This window comes from Dipodomys spectabilis, unplaced genomic scaffold (assembly GCF_019054845.1).
Source record: "Dipodomys spectabilis isolate Male_0828 unplaced genomic scaffold, ASM1905484v1 ptg000567l, whole genome shotgun sequence".
NCBI lineage: Eukaryota > Metazoa > Chordata > Mammalia > Rodentia > Heteromyidae > Dipodomys > Dipodomys spectabilis.
Genome location: NW_024871244.1, coordinates 2,578,054 through 2,591,662, shown reverse-complemented (window position 1 = coordinate 2,591,662; position 13,609 = coordinate 2,578,054). Strand labels below are relative to the sequence as shown.

Sequence of the window (13,609 nt, the reverse complement as noted above, 5' to 3'; positions counted from 1 at the left end):
CCATTTGAGATTCCTGCCAGCATCCAGTTTCTCTGTTTATTGACAGCATTTAGTATGGTCATTATTGTATTATGTGCAGTAATTCTCATACATGTTTTATGATGTCATTTTTGTTTTAATGTGCATTTACTTAATGACTGATGATGCCTTTTTTGGGCATATTTTTCGCAAGATATATTTTACTAGTTTCTACTTGATGTTCTTTTTAACATTAGTTTTTGAGAGTTCTATGTAGAGTCTAATTTGAGGCATTCTTCAGGTATAGGATTTGCAAATATTTTATCCTTGACTATGGGTACACTTCATCAACATTATCTTCATCATCATTATCATCGTCATTATCATCATCTGTTGGGTCTTTTTCAGTCCCACGAAAGACGGACGGGGTCCGAGGAAAGGTAAGTGCGGCAGCTCACCCTTTACCCAGCCTTCCTCAGCCGGGAAAACAATCAGACCCAGCAGGAGGTCAAGTCATGCAGGAAGAAACTCGTTTATTAACACAGAGCAGCACTTTTTAAAGCAAAAAAGAGCAGGTGGCATGGCAAGTGAGGAAGAACAACCAATCACTGCCAAGGTCACACGCTATCATGAAGCTAAGCTTCCACGGGGTGGTTAGGCACTGAACATAAAGCAAATTGGGCTCTGCCCACTCAACTCCCTCTCAGCACCATCTTTGCTGCCCCTGGGCCCTACAATAATCATCACTATCATCATCAACATCATCATCATCATCATCATCATCATCAATATTAGTAGTATTACTACTATTAGTTTTGTACATGTATGTATGGTCCTGGGACATGAACACAGGGTCCCTGAGATTAGTTGCAATTTGTTAACAATATACCATTTCAGTCATGCCTCACTTTTGGCTTTTTTGCTGATTTATCAGAGATAAGATTTTCAGGGACATTATTTTGTGGGGTGCCATCAAACAGCAATACTCACATCACAGCCTACCAAGTAGTTAGGTTGAGATACATGAGTCCCATGCTCCCAACTTCTATTCACTACTTGCATATGAGCTTTCACAGTCTAAATTATTTTATACTTTTTTGAGTTCTACTATATCAAGTTTTCCTTTCCTATAATTTCAATGCCAAATTTAAGAATGCTTCATCTCCAAAATTGTCAAGGCATCTTCCAATGTTATACATTTACATCCCTCTTTTTGTTTTATAGGCCAACTTCAAATCCTGCTTGAAGTTAATATTTGAAAAATTATTTTAAGTCAATGTTCGCTTTTTAATTTTCTACAATATTGTCTAACCTATCACCACTTTTTAAAGAGAATGTCACTCCACAAGTGTTTGGTTTTACACTCTTATTAAATATTCCTTGATAATAATTATGTGGCTCTAATCTGGTGCCCTACAGACACATTGAGCTGTATAATCTTTCCTCTATAAATATAACAATTTTACACTAACAGCTTTAATATTGGAAAGAGAAATATATTCAAGTATATTTTCCTTTGTCAATGAGTCAAAGAGTGATGGTCAGGTGTTTTGAGAAATTTTCATAAACTTACAAATAAAACTGTGATGCTTGGCACTGTTAGCTCACGATTATTATACTAGCTGGATAGGATGCTGAGATCTGAGGATTGCGTTTCAAGGCAGCTGGAACATGAATGTCTGTGAGACTCTTATCCCCAATTAACTACCAGAGAACCAGAAGTGGCACAGTTGCTCAAAGGGTAGAGCACTCACTTTGAGCTGAAGAGCTGAGGAACAGTGCCCAGGCCCAAATTTCAAGCCCCGTGTATGACCCCCAAAAAAGGGGGGGGGTGGGGACAATTAATATCTTTGCTCAATTGTATCCTCCAATACATAAAAAGTATAAGTCTCCATTTACTTAGATTTTTGCTTTTATATTCAGCATTGCATAATTTTCAATGAGGGTGAGTCAACAACACTTTAATACATTTTGACAATGTGTGGAGATGGCACAAAGAAATTCACAGAAAACAGATGAAAAATAAGGGGCAATGGGAATGGAGAAAGACAGAAATGGGTTAATCAAGTCCTAGATCAATATGTGAGTGTGTAAAATATTTCAATAAGATTTCTTTGTACAATTAATATACACCAATTAATAAATATCTTCCAAAGGCATTGGTATTCAAGTATGTCATAAAGGATAAATACAGATTTTGTGGTGAAATGAAAGATAGATGAGAAAATGCATACTTATAGTAATTGTGTAAATAAACTAAGAAATATGGTCAACATTCTGAGGGCTCATGGCTCATTAGAATAGAAGGCCCTTGGTATTTAAGATAAGACTAAAATGTTAGACTTCAGCCTATCTTTAAGACTACTTAATGCTATTGCCTTTTGAGTAAGTATTCTCTTTATTGTTGTTGTTGCTGGTGGTGGTCGTGGGCCTTGAACTCTGGGCCTGGGCGCTGTTCCTCATCTATTCAGTTCAAGGCTAGGTCTCTACCACTTGAGCCATAGCGCCACTTCTGGTTTTCTGGTGGTTTATTGGAGATAAGAGTCTCATGGACTTTTTCTGCCCAGGCTGGCTTTGAACCACGATCCTCATTTCAGCTTCCTGAGTTGCTACAATTATAAAATGATCTACCAGCACTGGGCTTTAATCAGCATTCTTAGTACAAAGAAAAAATACAAGTGATTTGGAACCAAGCTGTAGAAGGCTGCCTTTTTGGCTTCAGAAGAGAGCTGCTTGGTATCATATGAGTAGATAGATTTAGGAAAAATTGAACATATATGTCCACATGGAAGGCTACAAAACATTTTAGTGAAGTTCCAAAAATGATAAGGACATGAATTGCAATAACTAGCTTGGTAATAAGGGACATGTTTAGGAGTTCTGTATCTATTGTTACTGTTGTAAATGTGCAACGTCATTTTATTCATTTTTGTTGTTGTTGTTTCCTTAGTATGTTCTTTCCTCTATGGAATATCCCCTGTTGTCACTTTACTCGATTTTGATACCCTGCATCTTGTATATACATGTTTAATCTGGGGAGGGTAAAGGGAATTACAAAACACTGAAACAAGGAAACAGGATGACCCATTGCAACACAGATACCAATAAGACTATATTGGAAATGAACCTTACCACTTCATGCTTTGAAGAGTGGGGAGAAAGGAATGTGGGAGCTGGGGGAGGGAAGGGATAGTGGGATAACAACAAGGAAGGAAGTGGTAATAATGATCAACAAGTAATATACTCATTGCCTTACTCATGTAACTGTAACCCCTCTGTACAACATTTTAAAAATAAAATAAAAAAAGTAAAATCATTAAAGACACGTTTGGTAAATAAAGTAAAATGCTAACTTACAGACAAATGAAAATAATAATAAACAGATATGTCTATATACATGTATATATACATCTGTATATACATATATATGTATACATATATAGGTATTTGTGTATGTACACATATAACTATGAATATATATATATATATATATATATATATATAATTCATACACACACACACACACACACACACACAATTCTTGATCCCTTTTTGCAGTGAGAGGCATCTGGGCTGATTCCATATGTTGGCTACAGAAAATGCAACAATGAACATGATGGTGCTGGCAGCTTCAGTGTGGCCTTGTTTCTGCTTTATTGGATAAATGCCCATAAGTAGAATTGCTGGATCATAGGGAGCTTTCTATTCAGTTTTGTGAGCAACCTCTATAGTGTTTTCCAAAGTCGTTGAACAAGATTACATTTCCACCAACAATGTAATAGAGTTTCCTTTGGACCACATCCCTATCAGTATCAGTGATTGTTCGTTTTTTCATCATGACATTGTAACAGTGGTGAGAAGAATCTCAGTGTTGTTTGGATTTGCATTTCTTTCATGGAGAGAGATATGTCTATGTGTCATTGTTACTTTTCTTCTAAGTTCTCTTTAAGTCATTATCCCATATATTAATTGGGCTCTTGTTTATTTGAGGGTTTATTTGATCTCTAAATATGGGGTAGTTATGTAATCCCTGGTCTAATGCTTAGCTAGTAAATATCTTCTTCCATTCTATTCTCTTTCTATATACCCTGCTAACTTTTTCCCTTGCCATGAAGAAACACTTCAGTTTGATGCAACTCTATTCACCCAGAAAAAATGATATTATACCATTCATAAGGAAATGGAAATACTTTGAACAAACCTATATTAAGTGAAGAAAGTCAGACTCAAAGAAATATAGGTTGCCCGATTTCCCTCATTTGTTGTCTTAGAATGTGCCTCTAATTCTACAACTTAACACACTTGGATGGTAAAAGAGAAAACATTGCATTTGGACATGATAAATTACATGGGATTCTAAACATTTATACAGTGAGATCAAAGGAGGATGCCCTTTGGAGAGGATCACAAAGGCTCAATAACTATATGAATATTATCATAAAAAATAATGTTCATCAAATTGATCTCCAAGAAATGATAATGAGAGTTTTTTTTTATTATTTTGCTTTTTCCATCTGAATTCGGATGCGGTTATTTTGTTTTAATTTCTGCACCTTTGGTTTTATATATAAGTTTGGAAAGGTAAAGGGGAAACACAGAAATGGTGGGACAAAGGGTAAACAAATGTAGCAGTGCCACTCAATAGACACTACCTTGAAAATGAACTATACAACTTAGGGGGGAGGGAGGTTGAAAGGGAAAAACTGGGAGAACATGAGGGAAGAGGTGACACTGTTGAAAAAGAAATGTGCTCATTATCTGACTTATGTAATTGGATCCCTTCTGTACATCATCTTTACAAATTAAAAATGGACCTCATTAACAGGCCAGAGTAGTTATATTAATATTAGATAAGATTGACTTTAAATTAAAATTGGTATAAAGGTAAAAAGAGACTGAAAGGACATTAAATGTTGATTAAGGAATCTCTCAATCAGGGGGATATAACAATGCTAAATATCAATGCCCTGAATCCTAGATCTCTCAAATTCATCAGACAAATACTACTTGCCCTAAAAATATGCATACATCCAAACACATTGTTGGTTGCTTGAACACATCATTCTTACCTCTAGACGGGCCATCCAGGTCAAAATCTAGCAAAAAAATCAAAACCAAATACCTGGTTTGACAAACTATACCTAACAGCTCATGGAACGTTCTCCAAAATAGATCATATCTTAAATCAGAAAGAAAATCTGTGAAAATTCAAAAATAAAAATGAAATTACTCATTGTATCCTGTTAGACGACAATGGGACCAAATTAGATCTCAGCATCAAAAAGCATTACGAAAAATTCTGAAACTCACAGAGACTGAATAACACATTGCCAAATCATCAATGAGTCTCTGAAGACATATGGAGGGAAGTTCCAACGTTTATGGAATTCAGTGGGAGTGAACAGACAAAATACTACCTCCTCTGGGACACAAGAACATAGGCAATACTCAGGAAAATTTATTGCTTTGAGTATGTACATCAACAAATTAGAACAATCTTAAATCAGCACTAATAATGCACCACTAGGTCCTTGAAAAACAGGAACAAGCCAATTCAAAAACTGGTAGATAGAAATCATACAAATTAGATTAAACAAATAAATGAATCAGTCTCAAAAAACATACAATCATAATTGACTTTTATCTACTAGTAGCTCAAAAATTCGCCCAATGAATGTAAATGTAGCTATTTTCAGATATAGACTCATCCAGCTCAAACCAGTGAACAAAACATACTTGTACGATTCTAAGAAACAATGTTTTGTTTGACTTTTTAAAATAAATTTACTCTGTTATTAAGTTGATTTATAGAGGTATTACAATTACATGAGTCAGGTAATGTGTACATTTCCTTTTAGGAAATGTCTTCAGTTCCCGATTTTCCCATTCCCTCCCTTCTTTCCCCACCCATGTGTTAAATAGTTCACTTTCATCAATGTTCAAGGAACTCCACTGTTTCATTTTTTCACCCTTTCCCTAAAGCACTGTGCCCACTCCCACCTTCCTGAAGACGTAGAATGAATATACCATGATAAGGTAAAGAAGACAGAATCATCACAAACTATAAATAACAACATACAGTAAACAAAAAACGGACTCTTCTGTTTCCATACCTCATAGTTTGTTTCAGGATGTTTATCATGTTATATAAATGTAATGGTTTTTGTAATAAAGACAATTCACGGATTAAGGTGTGATAAACATAATTTTCTTTCTCTTTATTTTACATTAATGTTGTAGTAACGCAATTCAAATCCTAGTGAAATTTGAAGGTTTAGGTTTAAAGTTAAATACTCAGAAGGTCTAATAGTTCCATTTTGGCAAACAAACTGAAAAACCGGCATGTTTTATCCTCAGGAATGTCATTATTTCATATGCAAAAAGTAATTTTACCTACATTTTCTCTTATATGATAAATATTTTCTGCTAATCAGAGAGATACAAAAAGATTTTAATTATGATATGAAAAATGCATCAATATGAATGAATGAAATCAGAGAGTACTTGGCTCAGAGCGGGGTGGTTCTGTCAAATATTCTCATTATTTTGAATGATCTGGTGTTTCTATATGTGTGGAATTATGAATGTATTTTATGTCTGGACAAGAAAGTCTGATACCCAATGTCTGGAACCTGATCTGAGTCAGAGTGGTAAGTGTGTGTGTGTGTGTGTGTGTGTGTGTGTGTGTGTGTGTGTGTGTGTGTGTGTGTGTGTGTGTGTATGTGTGTGTGTGTGTGTGTGTGTGTGTGTGTGTGTGTGTATGTGTGTGTGTGTGTGTGTGTGTGTGTGTGTGTGTGTGTGTGTGTGTGTGTGTGTGTGTGTGTTTATCTCTTCTGAACTTTTGGTCCTTTTTAAGTATTCTTTTCATTTTTCTCTGATTCAGTACAGGATGATAGATAAGGACCTAGCTTTAGTTTTCTATGAGTGATTAACCAATTTTGCCAGCACTTTTACTGAAGAGGCTGTCTTTCTTCCATTCTATTTTTTATCTCCTTTATCAAAGATTAGGTGCCTATTGGTCTATAGGCTCATTTCTGGGTTTTCAATTCTATTCCATTGGTCCTGAGGTCTGCTCTTGTGCCAGTACCAAGCTGCTTTGTTTGCTAATGCTTTGTAGTAAAGTTTGAAATCTGGTATTGATATTACTCCAGCACTGGTTTTTCTGTTAAGGATTATTTATGCTATTCATTGCCTTTTATCGTTCCATATGGCTTTTTGGATTGCCTCCTCTATTTCCTTATAGAATGAGATTGAAATATTGATTGGTTTTGCATTGAATTTGCAGATAGCCTCGGGAAGTATTGCCATTTTCACGATGTTAATCCTTCCAATCCTGGATCAAGGGAGTTTTTTCACTTTCTAAGTTCTGTTTTGATTTTCTTTTTCAGGTTTTTAAAGTTTTCATCATGGAGATTCTTTACTTCTTTGGTTAAGTTAATTCATTGCTATTCTATTTTTGTGGGGTTATTAAGAATGGAGTTGCTTTTCTGATTTCAGCCACTCTTTTCTCATTGTTGGCATACAGAAAAGCCATTGATTTTTGAGGGTTAATTTTATACCCTGATACATTGCCATAGTTTTCAATCAGCATGAGTAATTTGGGAGTGGAGTCCATGGGATTTGGTAAATATGTCATCTGCAAAGAGGGAGAGTTTTAATTCATCTTCCCCTGTTTGAATCTCTTTTATGTTTCCATCTTTTCTTATTGCTGTAGCTAGGCATTCTAATAGTAAACTGAAGAGAAGTGGAGAGAGTGGACGTCCTTGTCTCATTTCTGAGTTATGAGGAAATGTCTTTACTTTTTGACAATTAAGTATAATGCTGGTTGCAGGTTTGTCATATGCAGCCTTTATTTTATTGAGGAATATTCCTTGGATTCCTTGTTTATCCAGAAAATTCATCATAAAGTGGTGTTAATTAATTGATTTGTGTATATTGAACCAGCTTTGCATCCCTGAACTGAATCCTATTTGATCATGGTATGTAATTTTTTGGATGAATTGTTGAATTGTTTGGCCAAAATTTTGTTGAGAAGTTTGGCATCAATGTTCATCAAAGTAATGGGTGTATAATTCTCTTTCTTTGATGAGTTGCTGCCTGGTTTTGGGATGAGGGTTATGATGACTTCATAGAATTAGTTAGGTTGTGAACTTTCTCTTTCAATTTCATTGAAGATTTGGAGGAGTATTGGTATGAGCTCTGCTTTGAAAACCATGTAGAATTCTGCTGTAAATCCATGTGGTTCTGGGCTTTTCTAAGAACGGAGGTCTCTTACTGCTTTTTCTATTTCAATGCTTGATATGGGCCTGTTAAGATGGTTTAACTAATTTTCTCCTTTTCAGTTGTTGCTGGTGTTGATTTGAATCTGCTCACCCACTGTGTCTGGTGCCTTTGTCCTGGACCCTCTCTGTTGTATGTATGGCAGAGTGGGTATGGCCGCCACCAAAGCTGCCTCATCCATGGCTACAGCAACTGCTCAGATCTGTCGCCTTCCCTGGATTTTCCCTCTCTAGCCAAACTCTGTACTGTGATGGCACACTTAGTGTGATACTCTAGCCTAGTAATGTTCGCTGGAACACTAAATCTGCTTTCTATGTGAAGGATTGTTTAGCCTCCAGGTTCTCCTCCACCATCTTCCCCCACTTTTCATAAACATTTTCTTATTACAGGATTATTCTAGTTTATAATGACCAAGATTGACAGAAAGGTGAAGGAAAATTGTCTACACTTCCATGAGGTTCTGACTTGTGTTTCACAAAATGTTATAAAAGCTCTCCGTGAGAAATCTAGCAGCTGCATTTCTAAATAGTCTGTGCTTGCTTACACTTTCTGATAATGTTTCAATTCAAGTACTTCTCCTTAGAGTCCCATACCATTCAATGATGCTGTATTAGATCTTTGTTACATCTTGAAGACAGCTCTTGGTGATTAAATTTGTGCTTTTCAAATTAGCTCTCGCAATTCCATCCACAAAATGCAGACAAAAATTATCTGAAATAAATTTGTATCTGTTGATAGTGAATATATTTTATTTTCCATTACAAACATAGCATGTAGTAAAAATTTTCACAGAAATTACACTGCACTAGGTTGTGGGCAGATTCTAATGAAAATAATATTCTGTGTTTACATAGAGAATTTGAGCATCCAAAATTTTAGTATGCCTGTGGTCCTAAAACCAATTCTTTACTTATATTGAGTGACACACACAACTTGCTATATGTACAGTTTTCCTTGTATGTTTTTAATATATATATTATTGTAAAGATACTGTACAGAGGGGTTACAGTTACATAAGTAAGGTAATGAGTACATTTCTTATTGAGCATTGTTACCACCTCCTTTGTTTTTCCCCTACTATTCCTTACCTTCACACATCCCCAACACCTCCGTCCACCCCCCTCTAATAGTATCTTGCAAATCTCATTGTTAAAATGGGTCAACCTGTATCCTTTCCTTGTATCTTAAATGAAGAAATGCTGGCTTGTTTCATGCTGATTCTACTTGTGTACACACACTTAAAAACACTTTCCATGTCCAAAAGCACATAAATGAAATACACATCATCTTTTGTCAGTTGGTATAATTGTGTTCTACACATTTATTGACAGGTTACAAATTATTTTCAAATTTTAATACATAAAAAAACTTTCTTTTTTTCTCATTTTCGTGGCCAGGACATCAGCAAGACCTCAGTCGGCATTTCTCACTTTAAACTTTTCACAAGGGTTGGTTAAATTTTGACCTGTGCTCCAGTCTTTTGGGGAGTCACTCATCTGCTTAGGAATTGATGCTGGCTGTTGGAAAAGAGCCCAAGGAAGGATGCCATTTAAAGCCTTATAACTTTATTCTTAACAAGGATATTGTCCTACTACTTTGGATGTTGAGAATGTCTACAAGAGCAAGCATTCCATGGGGAGCAGGGAGACACCATATGACCTATACTTATTGAGATTTCCAAGTGACTTGCTATCACTTGTACTGCATTTTTCAAGTCGAATCTCTCTAAACCTACCAGTTGTAAGAGATAAGAGGAGTGGTAAAAGTACTCTTAGAGACAAATATATCTTCAACATATTTGTTATCAAGCATTCTGTCAAAGATATATTCAACAACTAGAGAAACTTTTGTTGGTTATATCTATGTGTCTTTCTCCATTTGTGCATGTGTACATGTGTGTACGTATGTGTGTATTTGTGTGTATAGTAACATTCATGTGTACATATATGGGCCTATATACACATATATGCATATATAAATAAATATACATATATAAATATATGTGCATATAAATATATATCAGGTGTTCAGTGATTTAATCTAGAGTTCCCAGCACATTGTCCTTATCACAAAGTGTACATGATAAACTGTTCTAAGGATCGGTGCTATATGAGGGGTATCCTTTGTACATATTTCCCCCATTACCTTGCTTTTCATCCCTATAAACAACTTTAGCCTACTTTCCATAGGAAAGCTTTGTTTTTGTTACTTACTGATAATAAAAGAAAAAGGTTGTTTTTAAAAGAAGAAGAACTTTTAGGTCCCAAGCTAAAAGTATCTTATCAGTCTCAATGATTCGTATGGGATAAAATTTATAATAGTACTAAAAGTGAAAAGGAATTCCTAGATCTGTTGTTTTGCCATTTAGAATGGCAAAGAATAATTTCACGTCAGTGTTATAACTCTTAAAGAATGCAAGGGTAAGTGATGGTCCCTATCATGTTCTCACAAAACCAGTGGACCCTGAAGGATAATAGTAGACCAGCAGATAATCTAAGTAGCAGACATGGAGCATGAAAGAGAAAGAGCAGAAATGAGAGAGAATGAAAGAAAGAGAAAAATATCATAATACTTAAAGTGTGTAACAGAAAAACAAGAGGTATATGAGAATATTCATACTGCTATATTGAGACTCTACATGTACATTTGAAGGTAGTTGATGTATGATAACTCATCAACATAAAATATAAAGTGATTTTGATAAAAAATAAAAATGACTAAGAAGAAATTATAAATGCAAAAACGGTCTTCACAGAAGCAAATTCTCAGAAATATTTCTTGATTTTGAAAAGGTTAAATTGGCTGCAGTTAAATTTAGAAGTATGACAATTCACAAAAATATAAAAATATGTTTACATATTTCATTATATAACCCAAAGCAGAAAGCAAATATTGTTCAGATGATTTTTTAAATCACAGTTTCTCAGGTGCTGGGAAGGTGGCTCAGTGGTAGAGTGTTTGACTTGCATGCATGAGGTCTGAATTTCATTCCTCAGCACGACATAAGCAGAAAAAGATGAAAGTGGTGCTGTGGCTCAAGTGGTAACACTAGCCGTGAGCTGAAGAGCTGAAGGACAGAACCCAAGACCCAGAGGTCAAGCCCCACAACCAACAAAACCAAAGCAAAAAACAAAACAAAACACATTTTCTCAATTTTGTGGCCTCAATTCTGTAATACCACTACTTCAGCCTAGGGTTAAGATTTTAGGTGTGGACATTTATCAACACTCCTGATTCAGACTCTACTTGATAAAATTTTTAATCAATATTTTGTTTTTAGTTTTGCTCTTTGTAAATTCACATGCACCTATGAAAAATGTTGTGGCTATCCCAATAATATTCTCAAAGTTCCTCTTAATCACGACTCACAAAAAGTTGAATTATATTACAACAAGGAAAAAATGCTATAAATAAAGAAAAAAATAATTAAATATTAATGTTTACTAAAAATAAAAAGCAAAACAATTACCAGGGTTTTCAGTATTTGAAGTGTACATAGTAGATTTTACTATTTTCTTGTATTCCTGTACATTTAAAACTGGATAATGGTATGAGTAGCCTTTAAATTTACCCAATAAGATTACTATTTATAGTTCATCTCATCACTTGTATGTGGCTTATATCATTATTTATTCATCACTAACATATAACATAAGGGAGCCCTAAAGATTTAACAGAAACTGTGTACTTTAAATCTTAACTCTTCACTCTGCTTCTTTAAACAGTCTTTGCTACTTCTCATTAGTAAAGTTTCTATAAACTCTGAAATGTACATACTTACAAGTACTTGCTACTAGAAATATTATATACTTTATTGAAAAATTTTATGACATGCCAAACAGTCTTAATTTTGTCATATATAAGCAAATCCCAAAATTAAACATATTTAAAACATTAAAAGTTTTAACAAACCTTAACATTTGCTGCAATGATCACTATGACAGGTGCCTTGTGTAGAATAATTGAATTCCTCCTCCTACACATCTCATGAACAACAAATACCTGGAATTATTTTGTTTTTGGCATGTCAATCTTGAATTTATTCTTAAATGTGTGCTTATGTAAGAAATAAATGGTTCTAAAATTTCACAATTCTTTTGAACTTACTTTTTGTTGAATTGTCTAGTTTAAGAAAATCAATTACAATTTACATATATATATATATATGTGTGTATATATATATATATATATATATATATATATATATATAAATGTTCTGTGCTCAATTTGGCTGCACATACACTAAAATTGAAACATACAGAGAAGATTAACATGGTCCCTGCACAAGAATGACACGCAAATTAGTGAATCATTTCATATTTTTACAACAACAGATGCTGGAAGGGATGTGGCCAGAAGGGAAGCCAACTGCATTCTTGGTGGGAGTGTAAACTTGTTCATCCACTTTGGAAAGCAGTTTGGAGGTTCCTCAAAAGACTCCACATAGAGCTCCCCTATTACACAGCAATTCCACTTTTGGGCATTCCCCTAAATGATCACAAACAAATCCATACTAAAACTACCACCACAACAATGTTCATTGTAGCATTATTTGCCATAGCTAAGATATGAAACCAACCCCGATGTCCCTCAGTAGAAGAATGATCAAGAAAACATTCTGTGTGTGTGTGTGTGTGTGTGTGTGTGTGTTTGTGTGTGTGTGAATGTACACTTACACAACCACTTTGGAAAGCAGTCTGGTGAGTCCTCAGAAAGCTAAATATTGACCTTCCTTATGGCCCACTCATACCACTTCTAGGCATCTATCCTGAACAACAGGTACCAATATTCAAGGACACATGCACCTCCATGTTTATTGCAGCACTGTTCACAATAGCCAGGATATGAAAACAACCCATATGTCCCACCAGAGATGAATAGATCCAAAAACTGTGGTAACTATACGCAACGGAATATTTTCCAGCCATTAGAAAGGACAAAATAATGGCATTAGCAGGGAAATCAATCAAGCTACAGGAAATCATGTTGAGCGAGGTAAGCCAAAAGCAAATAGATGAACGGCAAACAGTCTCCATGATAAGTGGATGTTAAATCCAAAATGTAAGGTGATATGACAAAATTAACAACACTTAAGAAATCAAGAACTTCCACTCATCTGGTAGAATCACTACTAAATAACCCCATTCTGCTGATCATATGTGCACACTGAAGGGAAACCAGGAGGATGACACAGGACTAGAGGGAATCAGGGAAAAACATACAACAGTGGGATCCATCAGCTGCACTGGACATTGACCAAAATGAACTAAGCAACTCCATGTCACTGAAGGGAGGGAGGGAACAAGTGGGAAAGTGGGAACAGCTGACTCTATACAAAACAAAAAATATATACATATTTCAAAATAAAAGA

At 35.1% G+C, this 13,609-nt stretch overlaps 1 non-coding gene across 1 annotated transcript; it reads left to right on the top strand.

Moving 5' to 3' along the window:
- Window positions 1-12,456: 12,456 nt before the first annotated feature.
- LOC122100159 lies at window positions 12,457-12,562 on the top strand. Its single transcript, XR_006146115.1, has one exon. It is a non-coding gene; the product is annotated as a U6 spliceosomal RNA (small nuclear RNA).
- The last annotated feature ends 1,047 nt before the right edge of the window (window positions 12,563-13,609 follow it).